This window comes from Gavialis gangeticus, unplaced genomic scaffold (assembly GCF_001723915.1).
Source record: "Gavialis gangeticus isolate Ggan-Ray unplaced genomic scaffold, GavGan_comp1, whole genome shotgun sequence".
Classification (NCBI taxonomy): Eukaryota; Metazoa; Chordata; order Crocodylia; family Gavialidae; genus Gavialis; species Gavialis gangeticus.
In genome coordinates this window covers 29,164,686-29,178,476 of record NW_017729033.1, presented here as the reverse complement: position 1 = coordinate 29,178,476, position 13,791 = coordinate 29,164,686, and positions in this window count along the sequence as shown.

The window sequence follows — 13,791 nt, the reverse complement described above, 5'->3', positions numbered from 1 at the left end:
CCCTGTTTATATGGGCAGCCCTGAATCCAAAATGGCTGCCTTAATCAGGCACCTGCCCGCTGCTATCTTCAGGTCCTTAAAGTGGCAGGCACAAACAGTGCCCTGCCACACCACCCATTGGTGACCTGGGATCAACTTTTACATCTCTGATTCTTCCCCTTTGCTGGCCACCTGACCCTGCCCATCCTGCAGCTTCTCTATTGACTCCTGGCTTGGAAGGTGTGGGAGTTTGTATCTTGGAGATAACAGAAATCACAGAACATTATGGTTGGATGGAACCTCAGGTGGTCATCTAGTCCAACCCCCTGCTCAAACCAGAACCACCCCTAAGTAGATCATCCCAGCCAAAGCTTTGTCGAGATGGGTCTTGAAAGCCTCCAAGGATGGAGATTCCACCACCTTTCTGGGTAATCTGTTCCAGTGCTTTACTACCCTCCTAGTGAGAAAATTCTTCCTAATATCTAATCTAAACTTCCCTTGCTGCAACTTGAGATGATTGCTCCTTGTCCTGTCATTTGCCATCACTAAGAACAGCCTAGCTCCCTCCTCTTTTGAACCCATCTTCAGGTTGTTGAAGGCTGCTATTCAATCCCCCCTCAGTCTCCTCTTCTCCAGACTAAACAAGCCCAGTTCCCTCAGCCTCTCCTCATAAGTCATGTGCACCAGCCCCTGAACCATTTTTGTTGCCCTCCAGTGTCCAATTTGTCCATGTCCTTTCTGCAGCAGGGGGCCCAAAACTGAACACAGTACTCCAGATGTGGCCTCACCAGTGCTGAATAGAGGGGAATAAAAACTTCCCTGGATCTACTGGCAACATAACTACCAATGCAGCACAGTATGCCGTTAGCCTTCTTGGAAACAAGGACACACTGCTGACTCATATTCAGCTTATTGTACACTGTAACCCTCAGGTCCTTTTTTGCAGGGCTTCTGCCCAGACAGTCAGCCCCCAGCCTGTACTAGTGCATGGGATTGTTCCATCCTAAGCACAGGACTTTGCACTTGTCCTTGGTGAAACTCATGCGATTCCTTTTGGCCCAATCCTCCAATTTCTTTAGGTCACTCAGAACCTTAGCCCTACCCTCCAGCCTATATACTACTCCCTGCAGCTTGGTGTCATCTGCAAACTTGCAGAGGGTGCACTATGCCATCTTCCAGGTTGCTGATGAAGATGTTGAAAAAAAACAGCCCCAGGACTGACCACAAGGGCACTCCACTTGATACCAGCTGCCAGCTAGACATTGAGCCACTGATTACCTGATGCTCCAGCCAGTTTTCTATCCACCTTACAGTCCATTCATCCAGCCCATACTTCCATGGCTTGCCTGCAAAAATGTTGTGGGAGGCCGTATCAAAAGCCTTGCTAAAATCAAGGTATAACACATCCACTGGTTTTCCCACATCCACAGAGCCAGTCACCTTGTCATAGAAGGCAATCAGCTTGGGCAGTCACGACTTGCCCCTGGTGAATCCATGTTGACCGTTCCTAATCACCTTTTTCTGCTCCAATTGCTTAGAAATGGATTACTTGAGGATCTGCTCTATGATTTTTCCAGGGACTGAGGTAAGACTGACTGGTCTGTAGTTCCCTGGATCCTCCTTTTTCCCTTTCTTAAATATGGGTACTATGTTTGCCCTTTTCCAATCAACTGGGACCTTTTCTGATTGCCATGAGTTTTCAAAGATGATGGCCAGTGGCTCTGCAATCACATCAGCAAACTCCCTCAGCGCCCTTGGGTGCATCCCATCTTGCCCCATGGACTTGTACATATCCAGTTTTTCTAAATAGTCCCTAAACTGTTCTTTCACCAAAGAACAGAGATGACCCAACTCATTAGCTTACCCCTCCACTTTGGGGTATCCCTTATTAGTTTCCTGCCCCACCTTAATGTTCAAAATGAGATCTTTCTGTATGGGGCTCCTTCTCCCCTACACCCTGTCCTTACCACACCTATTTGGGCACAGGACCATGATCTCCTTTAAAGCTTCGTCCTCACATCAGTGGCATAGCAATGGGGAGGAGAGCCATGTCCCTGGGTGCTAGGCTGGGTGGGGGTGCTGGCCGGGCCCTCCAGAGGGTACACGGTCCCCAGTGGCACTTTCGGTTTTGCCGCTGGTATTTCCAGGTTTGGTGATTGGCCACTGAATGACACCTCCCCCACCCCGGCTCGGCAATCAGCTGCATATGGCGAGGGCAGGGGGCACAAATGTAAGCACTGGCCCTCAGGTGCCAGAGACCCACACTATACCACTGCCTTACATTAAATAAGATGTGGTGCCTGGCTGCTAACCTATTGTCTGTCTCTGGCTTGCAGGAGCCAGCCATTAGTAATCTTAGACTTGCCAGCTCAGGCCATCCTTTAACTATCTTTTTACGCCCTTATCAGTTTCTTTGCTGCCAGTCCACCTAATGACTTGGCCCTTAGTGATACTGTGCCATTGGATGCATTTATCTTTTTTTAACTAATCTTCATATTATCTCTTATCAATTAGCAAGTTTATCTTCATTCAATTGGTCCATATTTATTCCTTCAATTAGGATATAGCATCACTTAATTACACTTAGTTACATTCCAACAGTCAACAAGTTTGTCAGCCCTCTGTCAATCATTTCTTGTATATTGCATTCATCAACTTGCTGGTCAGTTAACAAGCCTATCAGCATTCAATTAATAAATTCTTCTACATCTCATCAATTAACTTGCTGGTCAATCAACAAACAAAATGCCAGGCCAATTGCCTCCCCAGTGGAAGGCAGGTAGGGGCGCCTTATAACCCTAGCTCCCATTACCTGGTGGGTAATGTAGAAAACAGACATGGGGGAGAGGGGGGAGCAGGCACGTCTTTGGATACCTGAGCCTCATGGGCTGAGTGCCTGTAGTCTGTAGACAGGAGGGCTCAAGATGAGCCAAATGAGGAGCTCCGGTGGCCCCAGTGTGGGGACAGAGAAAGAACCCCCAGGGAGGGGGGCAGAGGGGCCAGTGGCTGAGTTCATCCCAGTGTGTGGCAAAAGGCTGGTGGCCATGAAGAGCAGGGCTGCATGTGTACTGGCTAGACTCTATGAGCAAAGAAGCCTTAAGGGCTATGTAGAGTAGGGCCCAAGGAGACCCAAAGGGCTGCATGTGTAAGGCCCAGTGAGGGGCAGTATGAAAGAGGCCCTGTGAGAGGGGCAGAGTGGAAGAGGTGCTGTGAGAGAGGGCAGTATGTATGAGGCCTGAGAAGGACAGAATGTTAGAGGCCCAGCTAGGGACAGAATTTGGCCTGGCCTTAGGCTGGAGCACATATCGACTCAGGATGCCATCTGCAATGCATGGGACATGGAGTAGGGATGGTACAGAGCTCTGTATATCACCCTCAGCATCAGGCATAAAAATGGGCAGCCTCCCGCATTTTGCATCATTTTATTAAACAGCACATCATGGCAAGTGAGATTGGGAGGACTGTCCCACATAGACAGGAGGACGGGCTGATGTTGAGACCCAGCCTGTGCTGGCCTCTTATCACACTTATCAACATTCAATTAATCAATGTTTTTATATTTTATCACTCAGTTAAGTCTGTGGCGGGCCAGTAGGGGGTACTTCTACACTGAGCTACCTTCCTCACTGTGTCTAACCACCTTCCAGGCTCCGGGTGCCTCCCTGGGGGCACCTCACATCCAGTCAACCCCCTTCCTTGAGCACACCTGCAAGCCTGGCGGTAACAATGCCACCACCCAGGGTCTGGACTGATTTTGGCCCTGTACCCCCTGGGAAACACAGTCCTAATAGTCCTTGAGGGGTACTCGACCCACTGCAAGAACTTGGGGTGCTTCCCTTTGTCTGAAGCACAAATAGTGATCTCCCTTAGTCAGCTGAACCAAGGGGATCCCAAGGCATAATCTAGACCGACTCCCAATAAGTCTCCTATGCTAGGTACAGGGTAGAACTTCATGGGTTACAAGGAGTAGGTTTGGAATAGGGTACAGGGTAGAGCAATATCAGAGAAATACCTTAGAGCAAACAGTGGCATGGTAACCTTTGATCATGCATCTGAGTTACTGCAAGCTGTATATCTAGTTAGATCTCAAGTAGCTTACTCACAAGTATCATCCAGAGGCAGGTGGAGATTTCCTCTGGAGGCAAGCAGTTCATTGACCGTAAGGTTCAAGAGAGAGAGTGAGCTTCAGATGGGCCAGCTTCTCTGAGAGTCCTCATCATGGCTGCTGCACCTCCTTCTAGGCAGTCTTTAAGTTATATAGACCTTATGACCTAATTTACCTGATCCAATGAAGGCCAGCAGTTGTTGGCTACCAGCCAACCAATTTGAAATGCATCACTGGTTGTGGAGTAGACTGGCAGGGTCTCTAGATTCCTCCCAGTCATGATGACATTGCTTAAAACAATAGGGAGTTTAAGCCCCCCCGCCCCAGGTGTGTGAGGCCAGTCAGGTAGGCAGAGGAAGCAGTTTTCCCCCATCCTCAGGAATGTATCCAGCTCAAGTTACAACTCAGGATTACCTGAAGAAGATGGGGCCAGGGGTGTCTGCCCTCTGCAGTGACTATGGTAACCAAAGTGTCAGATAGGTCATCAACCTGATAGCAGAATCTGGAGAGAGACAGAGATGGCATTATGCCACAAAGTACATCATGATTCCATTTCTTATTTAAGCCTACTGTGAGCAAGCCCCTTTACTCACAGGCTCCCCAACTTATTAACCAGGTCCATCACCTGATGAGGGAGCACTTTAAATTTGCTTGACTCATGGTCTGGGTAGCTCTCTCCCTCTGCTGCATCTCTCTGTGCCACCCCTCTTGAGGAGGAGTTTGTTCTCTTCTAGTCTGGCTTTGGCTCTGGCTCCAGTTCACCACCCCAACTACCAGTACTATCTTTGTGCCTCTGCAGAGCTCACATAAGCTCTACTTCTCTCATGCTTCCCCTCTCTGGGGAAGTTGAATTGTGTCAGTGACCCCTTTTGGATTCTGGTGGAACTCCCATTGGCCAATAGGAGCTATCTCTGGTCACACGTGTCCCCACATGGCTCTAACAGACCAGAGATGTCACAGTTCTTCTTTGGGATGCTGGCTACATGGCTCTGGTAATTGTGCCACCATCCTGGAGTCTGATGACAAGTTTCTTCATGGGCTCCAGTCCATTGGGACAGCCTGGACCATAATAGGGTCCGAGACTGGTGCCCTGTTACAGAAGGTCATAGTCTTAAAAGGACCTAGCCCTTTAGCTCTGTCCCACAGTCTTTTCCCAGTAATAGCAGGTGGTAGGGAGGAGATCCCCTGTCACAGGGACTACTATTTATACTGCTGAGCTACAAGGATATAGATATCTCCTACAGAGCACATATTGTATTTCTTCAAGTAGCTATGCTGAAAGAACAGAGGACTGGAAGGAGCTTCTCAGAACACTGAGTCATGTCTCTTATGTTTGCCAGGCAGCCATTTATCTTTTAAAAAAAATCACACTCATACCCATAATACATCAAAGCCACACAACAGGGGCCACCAGCAGGGACTCAGGGAAAGTCTGTTCACCAGGGCCCCCCTTGGAGTCACCAGGAACAATGGCCACAAGCTGAAGGAGGATAGGTTTAGGTTAGATATTAGGAAGAACTACTTCACTGTAAGGGTGGCCAGAGCCTGGAATAGGCTTCCCAGAGAGGTGGTGCTCTCACGTTCCCTGGAAATCTTCAAGAGGAGACTGGATAGGCACCTGGCTGGGGTCTTATGACCCCTGCCACCCCCAGTGCTCCTTCCTGCCCATGGCAGTGGGTCGGACTAGATGATCTGTCTAGGTCCCTTCCGACTCATCGATTCTATGATTCTATGAACATATTGTAAAAACAAAACTGAAAAACCTGTAGTGTGTCACAGGTAAGAACCAGGGGAGACAAGGGCCTAGTACAGACATTCAGTTTCTCCTGAGAGAGTTGCTGCTCTCCCAGAAGGAACCACAAGTGTACAGATGTTCAGGTTTTTCCTCCTGGAGTAAAAATGGCCCTTCCAGGAGAAAAATGATCTGCGAACCATGAGAACTACATCATTCCTGGGAGTATGCCAGCAGCAGCACCTGAGGTTTTTCACCTGTGCTGCACAGTTCCAGTGGGGAAGGCAGCCAGCTCCAGCACATGGGGCTTCCCTCACATGCTGTACATGAGTGGTAGGGAGTGCAGGCAATACAGGAGGCCCAGTGGAGGTTGCACCCCTCCTGTGATGTGCAGCGCTGGCCAGAACCACACCCAGCTGGGCACCTGCACCCTGAATGCCCCACTTGCTGCTGCTGCCACCACCTTCCAGGGCTGCACACCATGGGGAAAGTGCAGGGGGGGGTACACCTCCCACCCCCTGCCCCCCCTTCCCTCACATCCACACGCTGCCCATCCAACCTACATGCTCCTGCCACCCCCCTGGATGTGGGCTCCACGCTGCCACCAGCTCCAGACCAGCTGCAACTCCACCCCCGTCACTTCCCTACCTGCTGCCCTGGCCCAGCAGGAAACTAGGAAGGCAGAGCAGGTCCCTGGGGGCTGCAGCAACTGCAGCAGCAGCCCCATGTGGAAACTGCGTGCTGGTGGTCTGGGCCCTCCCACTGATGAGAGTGGAAGCAAGGTAATAGGGTATGTTTGGGGCTGTGTACATGTGGGCACTTCACTCCCACCCTCATGGGTAGAAGGGCTGGGCAGGGCACAGTTTGTTGGTGGGTGCCGCAGTCCAGATGAACATGCTTGGCGGGCCGGATCTGACCTGCAGCCTGGATCTTGCCCACCCCCTGATCTAAAGGGAAGTGGTGCAGAGGGTAGAGTACTTTCCTTGCATGTCAAGTACCCATAGGACCAATGGTACAGCCCACTCAAAATGCCCACTGCTAGCTGCAGCAATGTTAATATTATCAATGTTGGGAAACACCAGAAGCCAATAAAGTTTTATGGGGTGGTGGGGGGTGTGGGGGTGCAGCTCCTTTTTGGCTCCTACAGGTGACCAGAGCAAGCCCTAGGGCATAGGATTATCAAACATGCCAAGTTAATTTTGGATACATCCATTCTCTTCTTAGTTAGCATTGGAGAATGAATGATAGTCATGTACCCAAGGATCTCTTGTATGGAGAACTCCTTACAGAAAGACCATGCAGGCATCCTTGTCTCCAACTTCAAAGATGCTTGCAAGAAAGATATGAAGCCAATAAACATTAAGCCAAATAACTGAGAGAAGACTGCTGAGGATTGAGGCAGACAATGTTCTTTGGGTAAATCTGATATCTTTTATTTGACCAATTCAAATATTTGGAAACAATTCTTCTTTGTAAGCTTTTGGGCACAAACACCCCTCAGGCTGAGGAAGCATCTGCAGTTGGTCTGTGCTTTTCCTAGATAAAATAAAAAGTAAAGAGGCCAGAGGCTGGTATGCATGCAAGAAAGGCAGTCAGTGAGACTGTAAATAGGAGTCAATGGGTAAGAGACAGGTGGGGGTGAGAGGTGGGAATGAGTGTGGTTGGTAAATCATGGAGAGGTACCTGGGGAGTCAGATGTTAGGCAGGTTATAATGTGTCATAAATCCAATGTCTATATTTAGTCCATGATTTTTTGTATGCAGTAGATTTTTGAAGTGAAGTTCATAGGCTCATCGGTGAAAGGTGTTTTGTAAATTCCCTTTGAGGATTAGAACTGAGAGATTGGAGCGAGAGAGGTCTTCTTATGAGAAATGTGCCCCCACAGGTAATTGGATATTCTTGTCTTTGATAGATTTCCAGTGTGCATTCATTCTGGTATGCAGTTGTTGTTTGGTCTCTCCTACATATTTTCCATCAGGGCATTTGGAGCATTAGATGATATATATTATATTTCTGGAGGTGCAGCTGTAAGATCCAGGAATGTTGATAGTTCTGGTGTGGGGTGTATTTTTGGAGAGATGTGTTGGTAGGTTTTACATTTCTTGTCAGGGCATGGTCTGGATCCATTTGGTGTGTTTCCTTCTGGTGATGCAGTTAGTGGGGTTCGGTGCTTGTTTAAATAGGATGGGTGGTTCTGAGGAGAATTCTTTAAGAACTGGGTCTTCTTCTAGTATGGGTTGCAATTGTTTGAGGATAGGTTCCAAGGAGAGCTGATATGTCATAACCAGTGGTATGTGATTTATGGGGGTGTTCATTCTGAACTGCAGAAATTCTTCATGTGGTTTATTGGTGACTCTGTCAAAAGTGTGATATCTCTCTCTGGAGGAGTGTCCTTGTTGAGAGATTTGTGAGGTGATGATCATGGGTGTTCTCAGTGCAAATTCAGTGGTATCAGAGGGCTTGGCTGTACATTACAGCTTGCTTGGTGTGTTTAGGGTGATTGCTGGTTCTGTGCAGCTATGTATATTGGTCTGTGGGTTTCTTGCATATCGTGGTCTATATTTTACCATTTTGGATAGTGATCATCATGTCTAAAATGGAAATGTTGGTGCTGGAGTATTCAAGAGATAATTTGATGGAGGGGCGTTGATTGTTAAATTTCTGATGGAAATCAATCACAAATTGCAGGTTTTCAGTTCAAATGACAAAGATGTCATTGATATATCTTAAGTATAACAAGGGTTTGATGGTGCAGTCCTCGAGGAATTCTTTTTTTAGGTGGCTCAAAAAAAGTTTGGCATATTGTAGGACCATTTTGGTGCCCATAGCTCTGCCCATGGTCTGGAGGAAGTGTTGGTTTTTGAAAGTGAAGTTGTGTGTGTGAGGATGAAGTGTATAAGGTCAGTAATATCTTTGGGTCTGTACTCCGACTTGTCATCTTGTTCTTGTAGGTATGTAAGGCAGGCTTGGATGCTATCCTGGTGTGGGATGTTCATATATAAGTTGGTAACATCCATGGTGGCTAGGAGGGTGTTGCTGGGAAGGTGGTCTATTTTTTAATTTTTTTGTAGAATGTTTGTTGTGTCCTAGACAAAACTCACTTTTTGGATGACAAGCAGTTTTAGGATTGATTTGATGAATCCTGATTCTTCCTAAGTCAGGGTTCCATGGTTGGATATGATAGGTCTGCCAGGGTTCCCTTGTTTATGGATCTTAGGGAGCACGTAAAAAGTCCCTGGACTACCAAAGTTTATAGTTTTTCTTGTAGTTCTGATGGAAATGATTTGATGGTAGTTTTGAGTTTCAAGGCTGAAGATGGAAGCACTTGGAAACAGTCTATTAAGCACGGAATGAAGGCTTTTGAGGAAAGACGAGCTCAACTTGCAGAGGAAAGAAGAAACTTCAGAAAGAACCTGCACCATATGGAGAATTGTTCAATACAAACTTCACATGTAACACATTGAAAAGGGACTGTTATTCAAGAATTGGGCTCTACAGTCACACCTGTAGATGTGTAGTGAACTGGTACCTCACTTGGCACAATCTGTTATCTCACAAGACAGACAGATGCCTACTACCAGTCAGTGTAGGAAAAGTCAACTCTTTAGCCTAACATGAGGATTGTAAACATTTGAATATGCATATTGCATGTGCTCATCTTTCATCCATGGACCCCTTTTTATCACATTATCCTTTCTATAAATTTGTTAAGGTCCATCACGTAGTGATTCAGGTTATTCTTTTGTTCACTACTTTGCTCAGAGGACTATTCCACAACTTCAGCCTTCTAATAGTTAGAAAATTCCTTCTGATTTCCAGTGTAAATTTATTTATAACCAGTTTGTAGTCATTTGATCTTGTGCCAGTGTTGCTCTTTAATTTAAATAGCTCTTTTCCCTCCCTGATACTCACCATATCTTGTGGATATTTCATCCTTGGAGGTTTTTAAGTCCTGGCTAAACAAAATTTTGGCTGGGATGAACTAGCTGGGGATGGTCTTGCTTTGAGTAGGGTGTTGAACTAGATGACCTCCTGGGATCCCTTCCAATCCTGATTTCTATGATTTCCCTTAAGTTTTTCCTTGAAGATCTGTGCTAAAGAAATTCCTGTTCCATTTGCCAGTTCTTCAAATATTCTGTGATGGAGATTATCTGGGCTCCCAGTTTTGTCATAATAAGCTATCTAATTTTTACTTGCATCTCAGTTTCAGTAATTTCCACAACTATTTCTTGAGGGTATGGTCCTTTTCCTTGGATCTCTTGGGTATATCTTAATAAATTACTTCCTCTCTTTGCAGAGGTAGGACACTGACAGTGTCCTCATACCCCTGCTTTACCTGTGCCAAGTAAAAGGCCTTTTTGAAGTTTAATGCATTAAGCTTGGTGGTTGTACATTAGGGTTGTTCCTGAAGCTTTTAAGTACATCTTGGATTGCTTAGACCACAATGATCCTGCCTTGAGCAGCAGGTAAGACATGATTATATTTCAAAATATTTACTGCAATCCAAGACAAGGATTTTCCCCATTCAACATGGGGGAGGAAAATCTCCTAGTCTTGGATTTGAGCACAAAGTAGAGAGTGGAAAAGCTCCTAGTCTTGGATTTGAGCACAAAGTAGAGAGAGGAAAAGCAGGTGGATGCTGCAGCTCCAGTTATTACTGTGACTTGGGTTCAGGGTTGAAGTTGGAGCTGCAGCAACTGCCCCCCTTCCTACCCTCAGTCATGACTCTGGCTCTGCTCAGGCCCAGGGCATGGAGCACAATGGCTCCAGCCCTTACCCAACCATGCAGCAGAGATTGCAGCAGTAGCAGCTCCAACCCCAGGCCCAACTCCAACATCTTTGTAGAGCTGAGGATTGGACCAGAACTGCAGGTATTGGAAGCCACAGGCACCATGGGGTGGGGCAGGCACATGGGGAGGGGCGTGCAGGGAGCAGGCACCATGGGAGAGAGGGGTGCCAAAAACAGCAGGAACAAGGGGGGGGGGGGGTATGGGGCAAGGTGCTGAGTCAGGCCACTTGCCTCCCTGTTGTTGCTTGCCTCATTGCAGCAGTAAGAGGAGATGTTTTAAAACAAGCCTCCAGATAATTAGATTCTATAAATAGCAAATTATAGCACATTTTATAAGTCTTCCATCTGTGGAATCTTATTATTAGGAGGTTATTTTCAATTCACAGTCATCCTGGATTTGGATAAATACAGTAATTGTTCCCCAGTGAAGTCCCCTTTGTGCCAAAACTGCTGCTGCATGTGGCCAAAACTGCCTTTATTTTTGCAAAGCAGTATCTCCAATGTGTCTCATGGCTGAGCCAAACTGGGATTAAAAAATTAGACATCACTGCATCCCTGGGGCAGGGGCTAGTCTGAGGGGCCCACACCATGATGTGGCTTCTTTTTCTTCTGTTTCTAAAAGGCCAACTTAATTTAGGAGTGACTTACTTCAGGCTGTGACTCTGGATCTTATAAAGCACCTAAATTGTAGAAAAAGGCAGTTTTTCAGACCTACTCCTCTAGCATTTCTTGCGTGCACCCCTCACTGAGCCTACTGGTTGTTGTGAATGCTATGTCTGAGCATCTAACTTGCTCCATGTCTTGTATATGGAGCTTAAGCACCCAACCAGAGGTTGCAGATTTCACTTCTGAGGCCAGACAGCCAAAAGTTAGCATGGCAATACTGAGCACTGTGGGTTTAACTGCCAGCCATTTTTTCTACCTGATAAGATGTGATTATTTCAAAATACTTCACTATTGCAGTCACCCACACCACTTACCCCTGAAACCAGCTCTGGGAGAAGTGAACTATTACAAGGACTATTTATATAAGTCCTTGTATTTCTTTGAGGGGCAAGGATTTCTCAGAGTGCTATCTTTTATTGGACCAACTATGTATTTGGGATAATGTTAGACAAGCTTTCAAATATATGACGTTCTTCCTCAGGTTTCTGCTGTTGTTCTGCAGTGAAAGGCTCCTTGGTGCCAAAAGTTCTGCTGCATGCAGCCAAAACTGCCATTATCTTGGCAAATCAGAGTGTATTCAATTTCTCTCATGGCTGAGCCAAACCAGGATTAAAAAACTTAGACAACTCTGCATCCAAGTCTGTTGAGGGGAAGCAGGGGATGCAGTCTGAGGGGTCAACACCATGCTGTAGCTGAGATCTGAAGATGAAAATCTTGCATTCGAAAGCTTGTCTAACTTTATCCCAACTACATAGTTGGTCTAATACAAGATATCACTTTAAAGGCCTTGTTATATATTTATTTTAGGTGGCTTGTGGAACTCTTAACCCCAGGACTGTCCACACATTAACACCTGAAACTAGCTTTAAACACACTTTAAGCATCTTAAAGTTATGCCACACCAGGGCAGGTTTATCCCAGATTGTGTTCCATTAATGCAGGGGTAGCAATTATTTCAGCTGGAGGGCCACTTAATGAGTTTTGGTGAGCTGTTGAGGGCCACAAGGGTAGCCCCACCCCTTGACAGGTGTCCCAACACCTGGCCACCATCTTGAGACCAGAAGTCCTGCCCCCTAACCCCCTTATCTTTGCCACCATAAGCCCCTCCCCTTGCCCCCCAGAAATACTCCTTTTGGGAGTGGGGGTTGCCATCTTAAAACCGGGGGAAAAAAATCAAATCATATACTTAAGAAAATCAAACATCTACTATAACTTATTTTAATTGTATTTTAAAAAATATTTTGTCCTGATGTATGCCTGTTTGCATAGTGTAGCTAGAGGCAATTGCATAATAGCTCAAAATAGTCTTACTCTTGTATACTGTGTATGGTGCGGTGCGGGTGTGGAGGGGTGTGAATGCAAGGTATGTGGTTGGGGTGGGGATGTGCAGGTGTGTGCAGGTATGCTGAGGGATGGGAGTGTGTGGGGGCTGTGGGTGTATTTGGGGGCAAGGTGGGGAGTTGGGGGTGTGGATGTGTGTGTGGGTATGATGGGGTTGGGGGGGTGTTGCAGGTACAGTTGGGAGAGGGTATAGGGACGTGTGTGTGTCGGGGGGACGGTCCTTAGAGTCTCTGGAGTGTGTGAGTCCCTGAAGCTGCATGTGGTGGCAGTGAGCAGGGCCAGCCCCACTTGGCCCCACAGTGCACAGCTCCCTCCCCATGTGCAGTGCTGGCTGGAGCTGTGCCTGCGCCGGGTACGAGCACCCTGACCTCCCTGCCTGCTGCTGCTGCTGCCAGGCAGTGCGGGCTGCATGCCATGGGCGGTCCCTTCCCTCCCCACCCTCCTTCACCCCCCAACCTGTCCCCACAACCCCTGACATATACACCCCCCAACATACCCTGTGCCCCCTACACACCCACTCCCTCACACCCCCCAGACACACGCTAGATAAGAGTGACACTTCATTATGCAATCCCTTCTATAGGCAGTACACAAGCACAAGTCATGACACACGTTTTCTGTAATAAAATTAAACTACATTACAGCAGGCGTTTGACTTCTAGTGTACGATTTGGGTTTTTTAATCTGGTTTTAAGATGGCAACCCTCCCCAAAAGGAGTATTGGAGGGGGCCAGCAAGGGGAGGGATTTCTGGTGGCAAAGGTCAGGAGTTAGGGGCACAACTTGTGGTCCCAATGTGGTGACCGAGGGCTGGGGCTACCTAGGGGCCTAGCTCGCCCCAAATAATCGCCCACCCCAGGGTCTGCCAAGCAGGGCACAGCCAACCGGCACGGCAGGAAACCAGGTCGGGGCCGGATGGGTCCCTAGGAGCTGGGGCGGTAGCGCCTCTCCTCCCCTCTCCCTGCTGCAGCCCCCACGACCAGCACCCGCACCCCAGCCCCAAATCCCAGTTGACTGACACCTGCTTTAATTTACTTCCCCTGGATTTACGACTCCTTGTTACCAGCGGGTGTCCACATTTCTCCCCCCTTTTGCTTCCACCTCCCATTGCATTGCCCACCCCAAAGGCCCCGCCTCGGCCCGCTGGGGGCGGGGCGGGGCGGGGCGGGACCAGGCGCTC